The 12,942-nt window shown below is 41.0% G+C and overlaps 1 protein-coding gene and 1 pseudogene across 3 annotated transcripts in view; both read left to right on the top strand.

The window, feature by feature from the left end:
* Positions 1–12,942, top strand: part of CLDN10 (claudin 10) — a 147,597-nt gene that overhangs the window by 18,339 nt on the left and 116,316 nt on the right. The window lies entirely within an intron of this gene.
* On the top strand, positions 11,900–12,745 carry LOC101028180 (large ribosomal subunit protein uL30 pseudogene; annotated as a pseudogene). The gene has a single exon (XR_012514309.1). The product of XR_012514309.1 is annotated as a large ribosomal subunit protein uL30 pseudogene (transcript).

The raw sequence follows: 12,942 nt of genomic DNA, 5'->3' as shown, positions 1-12,942 counted from the left end.
TCATGCCTGTAATCCCAGCATTTTGGGAGGCCAAGGGAGGATGATTGCTTGAGGCCACAAGGTGGAGATCAGCCTGGGCAACATAGTGAGACTTTGTCTCTATAAAAGAAATTTTAAAACCTGCTGGATGGGGTGGTGTACACTTGTAATCCCAGCTACTCGGGAGACTGAGGTAGGGGGACTGCTTGAACCCAGGGGCTAGAGTCTGCAGTGAACAGTGATTGCACCACTGGGATCACAGGTGAGTCACCGTGCCCGGTCAAGTATTATTTTCTAAAGCCTCTAAAGGTGGGGGAAGGGGAAGCTATTTTAAAATTCTCTTCCTGCTGCCTATTGGCCAGTGGCCACAGGATTCTGTCTAGCCAATACACACATATCCTGTCCCGTGGTGCAAAGTACAAAAAAGTGATTTTGTTAAGCTTTTCCCACAGAGAGTATTTAACATCATCTTAAAGGTATAAGGGAATTGTTCATGGTTTATTTCTTTGTGAAGTTTTTGATTGAATTAAAACACCAGTATAAATTGGACTTAAAATGTCTAATAGCAAATTTTCTGTAATAAACAAACAAAATTCTAAATTCCTAGAGAACAGAAACTGTGGCTTATAGTTCTGCCCCCACTGCACGGTACTTACCTAGCTTCGTGTGTGGTAAAAATAAGGGTTCTCTAAGTTCATTTGTTGGATGAATGGATTTATTTATTCATGAATAAATTTGTTATTCATGAATGAACTTATTTATTCACTCATTACATTTCTTCCTTTGCTTGCATTTTACCTTTCGTTTTCTTTATTCTTTGGACTCAGTAACACTTTTCATATCATTTTCAATAAGAGAGTTGAATAACTGCATATTGACCTGAATTGAAAAGAGAAATGGAAACAGACAGAAAATCTTTAGCAAACTGAACCAAAAATCTCCCAGTGAGTTACAAATTAACCCAGTGAAATGTTCCGGATGTTTTGGATGAGGGAATTCTATTTCATACAGGTCACACTCCCTTACTAACCTCAGGCCTGGCTGAAGGAAGATTCTTCTAATCCAAAACATCCTGCAATTTTAATTTAATTATGAAACAGCATGTTGTGCAAGCTAAGTTTGACTTCAGAATGACTTAGCAGAAATTCCCCGGTTTGATAATAAATACAGATGCCATCCAGTGCAATAAAAACGACCGCATCAGGCCAGAGGCAGGTACAAAAAAGCTAAAAGAGGCATTAATTTTTTGTGATGCCAGAGGCAATAAAATTGTGTGTCATTTGGGGTGAAGCTTTTAATTTCATGTCCTGCAGTTATTAAACTACACTGACCGTCTGCACATCCGAGTAGATCGTCTCCCATCTTTACTCCGTCTTTGCTTTCCCAAATATCTTAATTCTAGGTTTTCCCAACACTTCTGTCTTACCTATTCCTCGTCTGTTCCTTGTCTCCACAAATCTCCCAACCGATTTCCCGTCTCTACTGTCCTATCCCACCCCACTTTTCTCTAAGGAACTCCAGGAAGTAAAGGTAAAAACCCCTGTCCAAGAATATTCAAATATGCACTTACTCCTACATACAACAAAAAGCAGCTGAGCATGGTGGTTCACACTTGTAATCTCAGTACTTTGAGAGGCTGAGTAAGGAGGATTGCTTAAGGCCAGGAGTTTGAGACCAGCTTGGGCGACATAATGAGACCCTTGTCTCCACAAAAAAAATTTTTTTTAATTAGCTGGGCATGATGGAGCACAGCTTTAGTCCCGGTTACTTAAGAGGTTGAGATTGGAGGATTGTTTGAGCCTAGGAATTCAAGGCTGCAGTGAACTATGATCATGCCACTACACTCCAGCTTGTGCTATGGAGGGAGACGCTGCACAAAACGAAACAAAATGAAATGAAACAAACAATAATAATAATAAAATTCACTAGGCATCTTCCATGCATAAGGCATTTTGCTTGTTTTGTAAGGGCAAATCACAGAAAAGCAAGTTATTGTATCTATTCTCCAAGGGATATTTAAATTTGCAGGCAGGATTGAAGCAGAATGGGAAACGGGAAAAAGATGGAGCTGATATGTACAAATATATAAGACAGGTGAAGTTACTGCCAGGCCGTAAATAACTTGGGTCCCAAACCAAACTCATCATGTTCCTCTGCAAAAGCACTTCCTCCTTCAGCTTTCCTGTTTTGTCCTGGTCCCACAGTGTTCCTGTAATCCAGTAGCATTTTATTGTACCCATCTTCTGGTCACCTCTGTTGTTGTGTGTGCATTTGCTTGTTTCTTTAGCAGGTATGTCTTAACCCTGGCATATGATATGGAGGCAGATCCAATTCCTAGTTCATCCACATCTCTGGAGATTATTCCAGATTTCAGTATTAATGGGTACTAAAAAAATTTATTGAGTTAAATTACGTTCTTCCAGTTTCACAAGCTTTCAAAATCTGCTTCAGATGTAACAGCCATCTTCTACATTGTAGAGTTTATTTTGTAGGCAAATGGATCCTCTTTCTTTGAGAAGCCAGGTATGTAGAAACTCAGGGAGGACCAAAACAAGGTTTCTGGGGCTCTGGGTTCCTGACTGAGGAGTTGTGGTTATCTGTTTGACCTTGTGTTTCATGAATCACATACTGATATAGGGGGATTCCCTGTTGCTACCACTGTCGATTCCATTCTCTAATTTCCTACTTGAGTTTCAGATACTTTGCAGCCAGAAATGACCTTGGTTCTTCCCAGTTATCAGATATTATTTTCTGACCCTCAGTATCCCTGGGGATGCCATCAGCCCAGCATGTGAATAGTTTCCAAATAAGGATTCCTTCCAAACAGAAGAAGCAGCCTGGGTATATAGTTATGATTTCTGCCCCTTTTCTGGGGTGTACTCTCCTGAAGACCCTCTAGGAAGCCAAAACTGAATGGGGAGTATCTGCAGCAATCTCTGTCATCTCATAAGGTTATGTTGAAAATAAGTTAACATGTGAGTTATCTATTGTCAGAAAATTGCTATGTAACTAACAACCACAGATCTTCATGGTCAACAACGATAATGAACATTCATTTCTCGCACCTGTGAGGTTCAGCTAATCTAGGCTGGACTTTGCTGATCTCAACTGGAGTCAACTCATGCACCTGGAGGCTAATAGGGATTGGCTGACGTTAGATGAAGTTGGCTGAGGTGACTTGGTTCTGCTCTGCCTGTCTATGCCCTAGGACCAGTAGGCTAGCCTGAGCATATTCTTTTCAAGGCAAAAGCACAGCAGAACCAGCTCAGTCACTTGAGTGGTTGTGTAAACCTCTGATTGTATCATGTCTGTGACATCCCATTGGTCAAAGCAGTCATATGGCCAAACACAGAGTCACAAGGTAGAGAAATAACCTCCTTGTTTTTGTTGTTCTTGTTGTTTTGTTTTTTGAGACAAGGTTTTGCTTTGTGACCCAGGCTGGAGTGCAGTGGTGATCATGGCTGTATTAGTTCATTCTCACATTACTATAAGGAAATACTTGAGACCAGGTAATTTATAAAGGAAAGAGGTTTAATCAACTCATGGTTCCACATAGATGGAAAGGCCTCAGGAAACTTACAATCATGGTGGAAGGTGAAGGGAAGCAAGGCACCTTCTTCACAGGGCAGCAGGAAGGAGAAGTGCTGAGTGAAGGGGGAAGAGCCTCTTATAAAACTATCAGATCTCGTGAAAAATTGCTATTACAAGAACAGCATGGGGAAAACTACCCCATGATTTAGTTACTTCCCCCTTGTCTCTCCCTTGACACTTGGGTATTATGGGGATTGTGGGGAACGTAACTCAAGTTGAGGTTTTGGATGGGCACACAGCCAAACCACATCATTCTGCCCCTGGCTCCTCCCAGATCTCATGTCCTCACATTTCAAAACATAATCATGCCTTTCCAGTGGTCCCCCAAAGTCTTAACTCATTCCAGTATTAACCCAAAAGTCCAAGTCCAAAGTTTCATGTGAGACAAGACAAGTTCCTTCCACCTATGAGCCTGTAAAGTCAAAAGCAAGTTAGTTACTTCAGAGATGTAATGGGGGTACAGCATTGGGTAAATACATTTGTTCCAAACGAAAGAAATTGGCCAAAACAAAGGGGCTATAGGCCCCATGCAAGTCTGAAATTCAGTGGGGCTGTCATTAAATCTTAAAGCTCCAAAATGATCTTTGACTCCATGTCTCACATCCAGGTCATGCTGATGCTCCCATGGCCTTGGGCAGCTCTGCCCCTGTGGTTTTGCAGGGTACAACCCCACTCTTGGCTGCTTTCACAGGCTGGCATTGAGTGTCTGCAGCTTTTCCAGGTGCACAGTGTGAGCCATCAGTAGAACTACCATTATGGGGTCTGGAGGACAGTGGCCCTCTTCTCACAACTCCACTGGAGTATGCTCCATTGGGGACTCTGTGTGGAGGCTCTGACCCCATATTTCCCTTCCACATTGCCCTAGCAGAAGTTCTCCCTCTGAAGCAATGGTCTGAGCTTTACATTGGCCCATTTTAGCCATGGCTGGGACACAGGGCACCAAATCCTGAGACTACACAAAGTAGCAAGGCCCTGGAGCTGGCCCATGAAACCATTTTTTCCTCCTAGGCCTCCAGGCCTGTGATGGAAGGGGCAGCCATGAAGACCTCTGGCATACCCTGGAGACATCTCCATTGTCTTGGTGATTAACATTTGGCTCCCTATTACTTATACAAATTTTTGCAGCCTGCTTGAATTTCTCCCCAGAAAATGGGGTTTTCTTTTATATTGCACTGTCGGACTGCAAATTTTCTAAACTTTATGCTCTACTTCCCTTTCAAATATAAGTTCCAATTCAAATCATCTCTTTGTAAATGCATACAACTGAATGTTTTTAACTGCACCCAAGCCATATCTTGAACACTTTGGTGCTTACAAATTTCCTCTGCCAGATACCCTAAATCATCTCTCTCAAGTTAAAGTTCCACAGATCTCTAGGGCAGGGGAAAAATGCTTCAAGTCTCTTTGCTAAAGCATAGCAAGAGTCACCCTTATTCCAGTTCCCAACAGTATCCTCATCTCCATCTGAGACCACCTCAGCCTGGACTTCATTGTCAATATCATTATCAGCATTTTGATCAAAGTCATTGCACAAGTCTCTAGGAAGTTTCAAACTTTCCCATATCTTCCTGTCTTCTTCTGAGCCCTCCAAACTCTTCCAACCTCTGCCTGTTACCCAGTTCCAAAGTCGATTCCACATTTTCAGGTATCTTTATAGCAGCACCCTACTCTCTGTGGTACCAATTGACTGTATTAGTCCCAAGGAAATACCTGAGACTGGGTAATTTCTAAAGGAAAGAGGCTTAATTGACTCATGGTTTCTCATGACTGGGAAGGCCTCAGAAAACTTACGATCATGGTAGAAGGCAAAGGGGGAGAAAGGCATTGTCTTCATATGGCAGCAGAAAGGAGAAGTGCCAAGTGAAAAGGGAAGAGCCCCTTATAAAACCATCAGATCTAATAAAAACTCTCACTACCATAAGAACAGCATGGGGGAAACTACCTCTGTGATTCAGTTACCTCCACCTGTCTCTGCCTTGACATGTGAAGATTTTATGGGGATTATGGGAATTACAATTCAGCCTGAGATTTTGGGTGGGGAAACAGCCAAACCATATCAATAGCTCATTGCAGCCTCAACCTACTGGGCTCAAGCAATCCTCCCACCTCAGCCTCTCTCCTCTGGAGTAGCTAGGATTACAGGCACATACCACCACACTCAGCTAAAATTTTATTTTTAGAGACAGGGTCTCCCTAGTTGCCCAGGCTGGTCTCAAATTCCTGTGCTCAAGCAATCCTCCTGCCTCAGCCTCCCAAAGTGCTGGGATTACTGGTGTGACCCACCATGCCCAGTCTTGCATTCTGTGTTTTTAAATAATAGTGTGACCTTGAGTGAAGTTCAGCTAAAACACTCTAGTACTTCTACTCCACCCCATTCTATTGCTCTTTGATTTCTATCCCTCAAAATGGAGTCATTCAGGAGAGGGAAGAACAGATACTTCTCAAGTCCTTCTTTTTATGCTAAAAGTCACTTTATGTTTTCCCTTTGCCTTTGATTTCTATTCACTCTTGTCCTCAAGTTATTTGGCTTTTTTGTTGTTGTTGTTCTATGGTGGTATCTCCAGCGTCTTACTTTAGAAAAAGAAGTTAGTGTTCTTCCCCTGTCACAGACCATACCCCATTATCATTAGCATGACTGTTTTCCTGACCTACTCGTGATTTGTGAAGCCCAGAGTTCCCTTGGAGATCTGAATTATTCTAGGAAAAAAGCTTTGAGATAAAACACTTCAATTTCCTCAAACAAATTCCTGATCACAGTTCTGCTTTATAAATCAAAGCTATCACTTGATCCCACAAGTGCAAATGCTTTAACTGTTTGCTTCTGTGAGTCACAGAACAGCAGAACTTGTTCTTAATAAAACACTGGACCAGGCACAGTGGCTTATGCCTATAATCCCAATACTTAGGGAGGCCGATGTGGGAAGATCACTTGAGGCCAGGAGTTCAAGGCCAACCTGGGCAACATAGCAAGACCCCATCTCTACAAATAAAGTAAAAAAAAAAAAAAAAAAAAAAAAAAAATTAGCCAGGCACAGTGGTGCCACCTGTAGTTCTAGCTCCTCAGGAGGCTGAGGTGGGAAGATCACTTGAGCCCAGGAGGTGAAAGCTGCAGTGAGCTATGACAATGCCATTGCACTCTAGCCTGGGTGACAGAGTGAGACCCTGTCTCAAAAATAAAAATAAATGCTTTACATGTGATATCACTTAAGCTTTATTGAAGTTGGGTAAAGACTGTAAAATCCAGTTTTAGTACCTCACTGAGTCCTGCATTAGTTAGTAATAATAACAAATAACTCATAAGTTAATGACAGTCATTTGTATTTGTATGAGTTATGATTTTACCTTTTTAAAAATTGCGTTTCAATACTACATTGCTAAATCACATTCAGATTATAATCTTAATAGCCGCTTTTACTTATTTTGTTCATTCTACCTGTGATGAAAGGTATTTAAATTTATTAAAAACAATATTGATAGGCCGGGCGCGGTGGCTCAAGCCTGTAATCCCAGCACTTTGGGAGGCCGAGGCGGGTGGATCACGAGGTCAAGAGATCGAGACCATCCTGGTCAACATGGTGAAACCCCTTCTCTACTAAAAATACAAAAAATTAGCTGGGCGTGGTGGCGCGTGCCTGTAATCCCAGCTACTCAGGAGGCTGAGGCAGGAGAATTGCCTGAACCCAGGAGGCGGAGGTTGCGATGAGCCGAGATCGCGCCATTGCACTCCAGCCTGGGTAACAAGAGCGAAACTCTGTCTCAAAAAATAAATAAATAAATAAATAAAAACACCGATATTGATTTTATGTGATCATTCTCTAAATATTTTTCAGAAATACATAACTTTCATAAAGACAAAGACTTTGGTGTCAAAGGAAGCCAAGAGGCCCAGAATAAACATGTAAGCAGGACCTACGGTGGGCACAGCCCTATCACGCAAGTCCCTTTACAAAGGTGGTTGGGAGTCTCTCAGAAGTTGGAAGTGAGGAAAAAGGTATCAGGGCCTGAGTACCACTTGGCAGAGGAGTCCATTTTTAGGCCAGAACACATGAATCTGTTTGAGGCATTAAGCATTTGGAAAAGAAGACAAAAAACAGAAATGGCAGCCAAGTTCCACCTCATTCTAAATAACAGCTGAGCTTTAGGTAGAAAAAGGAAGAATGTATCAGGGGACTAAAGCAGCCAGAAATGGGGAAAATATAAACAATTCGAAAGACACTGTGATGCTATAATTCCGCTTCTGACAGTCCAGTTTCTGCAAGGGTCTTACCTGATTGGAAGAAGAAAAACAATCTATGTGCCCAGGGACAGGAAAGAATAATGCCTGATTTATGCCGTGCGTCCCTAAGCAGTGGCTGCAAGCTGCTTGCCAAGGACTGAGGCCTTCAGAGCCTTTGTGTTTGGCTATGTTGGTGCTTCTGAAATGTTTCTCGTGTAAATCCTTGTTGACAGGGCAAGCCCTCTAACCAGGGGCCCACATCTCTCCACAATAAAGTCCTTAAGGTTTTTCTCCGTTGTTTTGCCCACAAGAGCATTTGAGTTTGACTCTTAAGTATTAATATCTAACTATCTACCTATCTATCTATCTACATACATACATATATATGTATTTGTGTGTGTGTGTATATACATGTAGTTGAATCAAAAGTCCGAACTCTTAACTATATATATTTATGTGTGTGTGTGTGTGTCTTTTTTTTTTTTTTTTTTTTTTTTTTTTGAGACTTAAGTCTCACTCCTTTGCCCAGGCTGGAGTTAAGCAGCATGATCACAGCTCACTGTAGCCCTGGTCTCCCGGGTTCAAGTGCTCCTTCCACCTAAGCCTTCTGAGTGGCTGGGGCTGTAGCAGGAGTGGCCATGAGAAACAGAGCTCTCAAACACCAAATGGGGAAGGAAGGAGTTTCTTCTTCTTATTATTATTATGGCCGGGAGCTGGGTGATGATTTGTTTGAATAACCCAGCTCATCTAACAAAGAGAGGCTCTGCCTTTATATAGGCTTACACTCTAGATATTACACGTGAAAGAATCTTAGGTTTACAGCCTTAGAAATTACAGGTGAAAGAGTTTTGGGTTTACAGCTCTAGTCTTGGGTTTACAGTTTCAGAAATCACATATGAAAGGGTTTTGGGTTTACAGCTTTAGGAACTACATGTGTAGGGTTTCTGGTCTCCAGTTGGAGGAGTGGGGTGGGGGGTTGATCTTGTTTAAGTAAAAACAGTATCTTCCGGAGAGATTGCCCAATACCAAGCGTGCTATTTACATTAAGGTGATTCAGGAGGCGCCAGTTGGCCAGCCTTTTCTTCTATTGAAATGCAGTGTGGAAATCAAGGGGGAGGTGATCCCAGATGCCTGGATCTCCTTCCTCAGGACTACAGGTATGTGCCACCACTCCTGGATAATTTTTGTATTTTTTGTAGAGACAGAGTTTCTCCATGCTGCCCAGGCTGGTCTCAAACTCCTAAAATCAAGTGATCTTCCTGCTTCAGGCTCCCAAAGTGCTGTGATTACAGGCATGAGCCACTGAGCCTGGCCTTACTATATTTGAAAGCAAGTTCTGAAACTATTTACACAGGCTTAACCATGTGACACTAGTTACAGCTGTCAGCCAGAACTGAAGGAAGTTCATGCTCTGCCTCCGCATGAACAACATCATCCATTGGCAGTGACCCAATACAGAGGCTAAGGACTTGCAAAACCCTCTTTTTTGGAAAACTCAGCTAGGGCTATCATTTCTTTGTGCCATTTATGGGTTTATCTGAAATACACCCATATGAAGTTGCCTGAATTAAATTTTACTCTGTGATCAAACTTTTCTTTCATTTTCAAGGTTATTGAAGCAAGGTTAATTTATTGCACAAGGACATTAATCGTTTTTAACTTGGTATTGTGAAGTTGTCTAGTCTAACATTTATCTATACAAGTGACGAACATAATAGTCCCAAGAGAGACCCATGATTTACACGGTCTTGGATGATGTTCAGGATGGCAATGCCATCCGTGTCCCAGACACTGTGCTGCATGTTTCAAAGATACTGTGTTTTTGCTTTTTTTTTTTTTTGAGACAGGGTCTCACTCTGTCACCAAGGTTGGAGTGTACTGGCATGATCTTGGCTCAGTGCAACCACCACCTCCCAGGCTCTAGTGATCCTCCTGCCTCAGCCTCCTTAGTAGCTGGGACTTCAGGTGTGTGGCACAACACACAGCTGATTTTTGGATTTTTTATAGCAGTGGTGTTTCACCACGTTGCCCAGGTTGGTCTCAAACTCCTGAGCTCAAGTGAACCATCTGTCTTGGCATCCCAAAGTGCTAGGGTAACAGGTTGTATTGTCCGTCTTCATGCTGCTGATAAAGACATACCTGAAACTGGAAAGAAACTATTTTCTTAATGGACTCACAGTTCCACGTGACTGGGGAGGCCTCACAGTCATGGCAAAAGGCAAAAGGCACTTTTGCCTTTTGGTGGCAGAGAGAATGAGACAGAAGCGAAAGCAGAAACCTCTTATAAAACCATCAGATCTTGTGAGACCAATTCACGACCATGAAAACTGCATGGGAAAAACCACTCCCATCATTCAATTATCTCCCACCAGGTCCCTCCCACAACACATGGGAATTATGGGAGTATAATTCAACATGAGATGTGAGTGGGGGCACAGAGCCAAACCACATCACAGGTGTGCCATGCCCATCTGATTCTGTGTTTTAAAATCCTCACCCTACGGTAGTAGAATTATTGCCCTAACTTTAGAGAGGAAACAAGCAAAACACTGAGACTTAAAGGTTAACTCATTTGCTTACAATCACACAGCCAGGAAGGCTATAAGTTTACAGTGCTTTCCCTAAACCTCCAAGCCATTCAAAGGCTCTTTTTTATGGGACCACAAAAATACTCACTGGCCACCTGGCAGGTGAATAGCTATGCCAGCGGCAAAGGGGGAATACAAACACTTCCTATCATTTAAGAGTTTTCATTCTACGCTCCTCTTAGATCTTGGATAAGTCATTCATGCTGGCATTGTTTATGATCAAAGCAAATTTAAAAAGACTTTCTCTACTAGATTCAAAAAGATACTTTTTTCCTGTGGCAATCTCCGAGATCCATTCACTTTCCATACTCAGAGTCGTTCTTCACTATTGTCTGTCATCTCTTTATGTTTAGAGATCTTCTAGAACAGGTGCGCTTTATCTGGGTGTTAATGAACTTAGATTTTGTCAAATGCATTTTCTGTGTCTACTGAGATGATTGTGTGGTCTTCTTTTCATTCTATCAATATAATATATTCCATTAATTGATTTTCTAATATTAAACCAACCTGGGATCCCTGAGATAAATTCCATTTAGTAATGGTATATGTTTATTTATTTTACTATTTTTAAAAATAATTTTTATGTTATATATATTTTACCACTATTTATTTTACTATTAAAAATAGTGGTAAAATGTGTATAACATAAAATTTGCCATTTGAATCACTTTCAAGTGTATACTTCTTTTTATATGTGTCTGGATTTGGTTTGCTAGTACTTTATTGAGGATTTTACTATTCAGTAAAATGTGGATATTAGTCTGTAGTTTTCTTTTTCTTTTCTGATGTTGTTGTCTGGTTTTGGTATTGGGGCAACATTGGCCTCAAAAAATGGATTGAGTAGTGTTTCCTCTCTTTTCTTTTTTGAAGAGCTTGTCTGATGTGTTGGGCAGAGCTTGATTACGGTGGGCTTTGATGGTTAAAGTGAGGCTACCTGGCTTTATAACAAGGCAGTGAGAAACCATTGGAGCTTGGACCAGAGAATGTGCATTTCAGTAATAATTTTGAAATAATAACTTTAAAAATGACTACATGTACATATATATGACAAAGTAAATGGGAACCCTCCTCATGAGATAAAGGAGAGCTAAAATCATATAGTTTGGGAAGCAAATGAAAAAAAAATCGTATAGTTTAGGAGGCAAGTGGAAATATATTTGTAATAGACGAGGAAGGAATAAGTTGTCATTGGTGCCTTAAAAATACATATTTGATATAGAGATAGGCATTTGGAAAAATAAAGCATTTACTTATAAAAATTTTAGTATAAAAATACTATATGAAAGTAGAGAAAATAGTGTAATAATCCCCCATATTCTGATGTTGTATTCTTCAACAATTATAAACACATGACCAGGTTGTTTCCTCTATACTCCCTCTACTTTTAACCCATACTCCTACTCTTGATGAATTGTTTTGAAGCAAATTCCAGATTCTGAAATTATTTTATTCATAAATATTTCAGTATGTATCTCAAAATTTTAGGAACTTTTTAAAGCATAGTCCTGTAAATGTCATTGCATTTAAAAAAAAAAAAATCAGCTCTTTTTCCGGCTGGAACCATGGAGGGTGTAGAAGAGAAGAAGAAGAAGAAGGTTCCTGCTGTGCCGGAAACCCTTAAGAAAAAGCGGAGGAATTTCGCAGAGCTGAAGATCAAGCGCCTGAGAAAGAAGTTTGCCCAAAAGAGGCTTCGAAAGGCAAGGAGGAAGCCTATCTATGAAAAAGCGAAGCATTATCACAAGGAATATAGGCAGATGTACAGAACTGAAATTCGAATGGCGAGGATGGCAAGGAAAGCTGGCAACTTCTATGTACCTGCAGAACCCAAACTGGCGTTTGTCATCAGGATCAGAGGTATCAATGGTGTGAGCCCAAAGGTCCGAAAGGTGTTGCAGCTTCTTCGCCTTCGTCAAATCTTCAATGGAACCTTTGTGAAGCTCAACAAGGCTTCAATTAACATGCTGAGGATTGTAGAGCCATATATTGCATGGGGGTACCCAAATCTGAAGTCAGTAAATGAACTAATCTACAAACGTGGTTATGGCAAAATCAAAAAGAAGCGAATTGCTTTGACAGATAATGCTCTGATTGCTCGATCTCTTGGAAAATATGGCATCATCTGCATGGAGGATTTGATTCATGAGATCTATACTGTTGGAAAACTCTTCAAAGAAGCAAATAACTTCCTGTGGCCCTTTAAATTATCTTCTCCACGGGGCGGAATGAAGAAAAAGACCACCCATTTTGTAGAAGGTGGAGATGCAGGCAACAGGGAGGATCAGATCAGCAGGCTTATTAGAAGAATGAACTAAGGTGTCTCCCATGATTATTTTTCTAAGCTGGTCAGTTAATAAACAGTACCTGCTCTCAATTGAAAAAAAAAAAAAATCAACATTTCCATATCATCATCAAGTATCTGGGCAATGTTCCAGCTATTCCTGATTGTCTCATAATTTTTTTAAAAACTTGGTTTATTTAAATAGGAATCCAAACTAAGGCTCCTTCATTGCATTTGGTTAATATGCATTTTAAATCTCTTTTAATCTATAAGTTACCCCTCCCTCTATT

Source organism: Saimiri boliviensis, chromosome 16, assembly GCF_048565385.1.
Source record: "Saimiri boliviensis isolate mSaiBol1 chromosome 16, mSaiBol1.pri, whole genome shotgun sequence".
NCBI classification, from domain to species: Eukaryota; Metazoa; Chordata; class Mammalia; order Primates; family Cebidae; genus Saimiri; species Saimiri boliviensis.
Note: the sequence above shows the minus strand (reverse complement) of the source record. Positions and strands in the feature narration are given on the sequence as shown.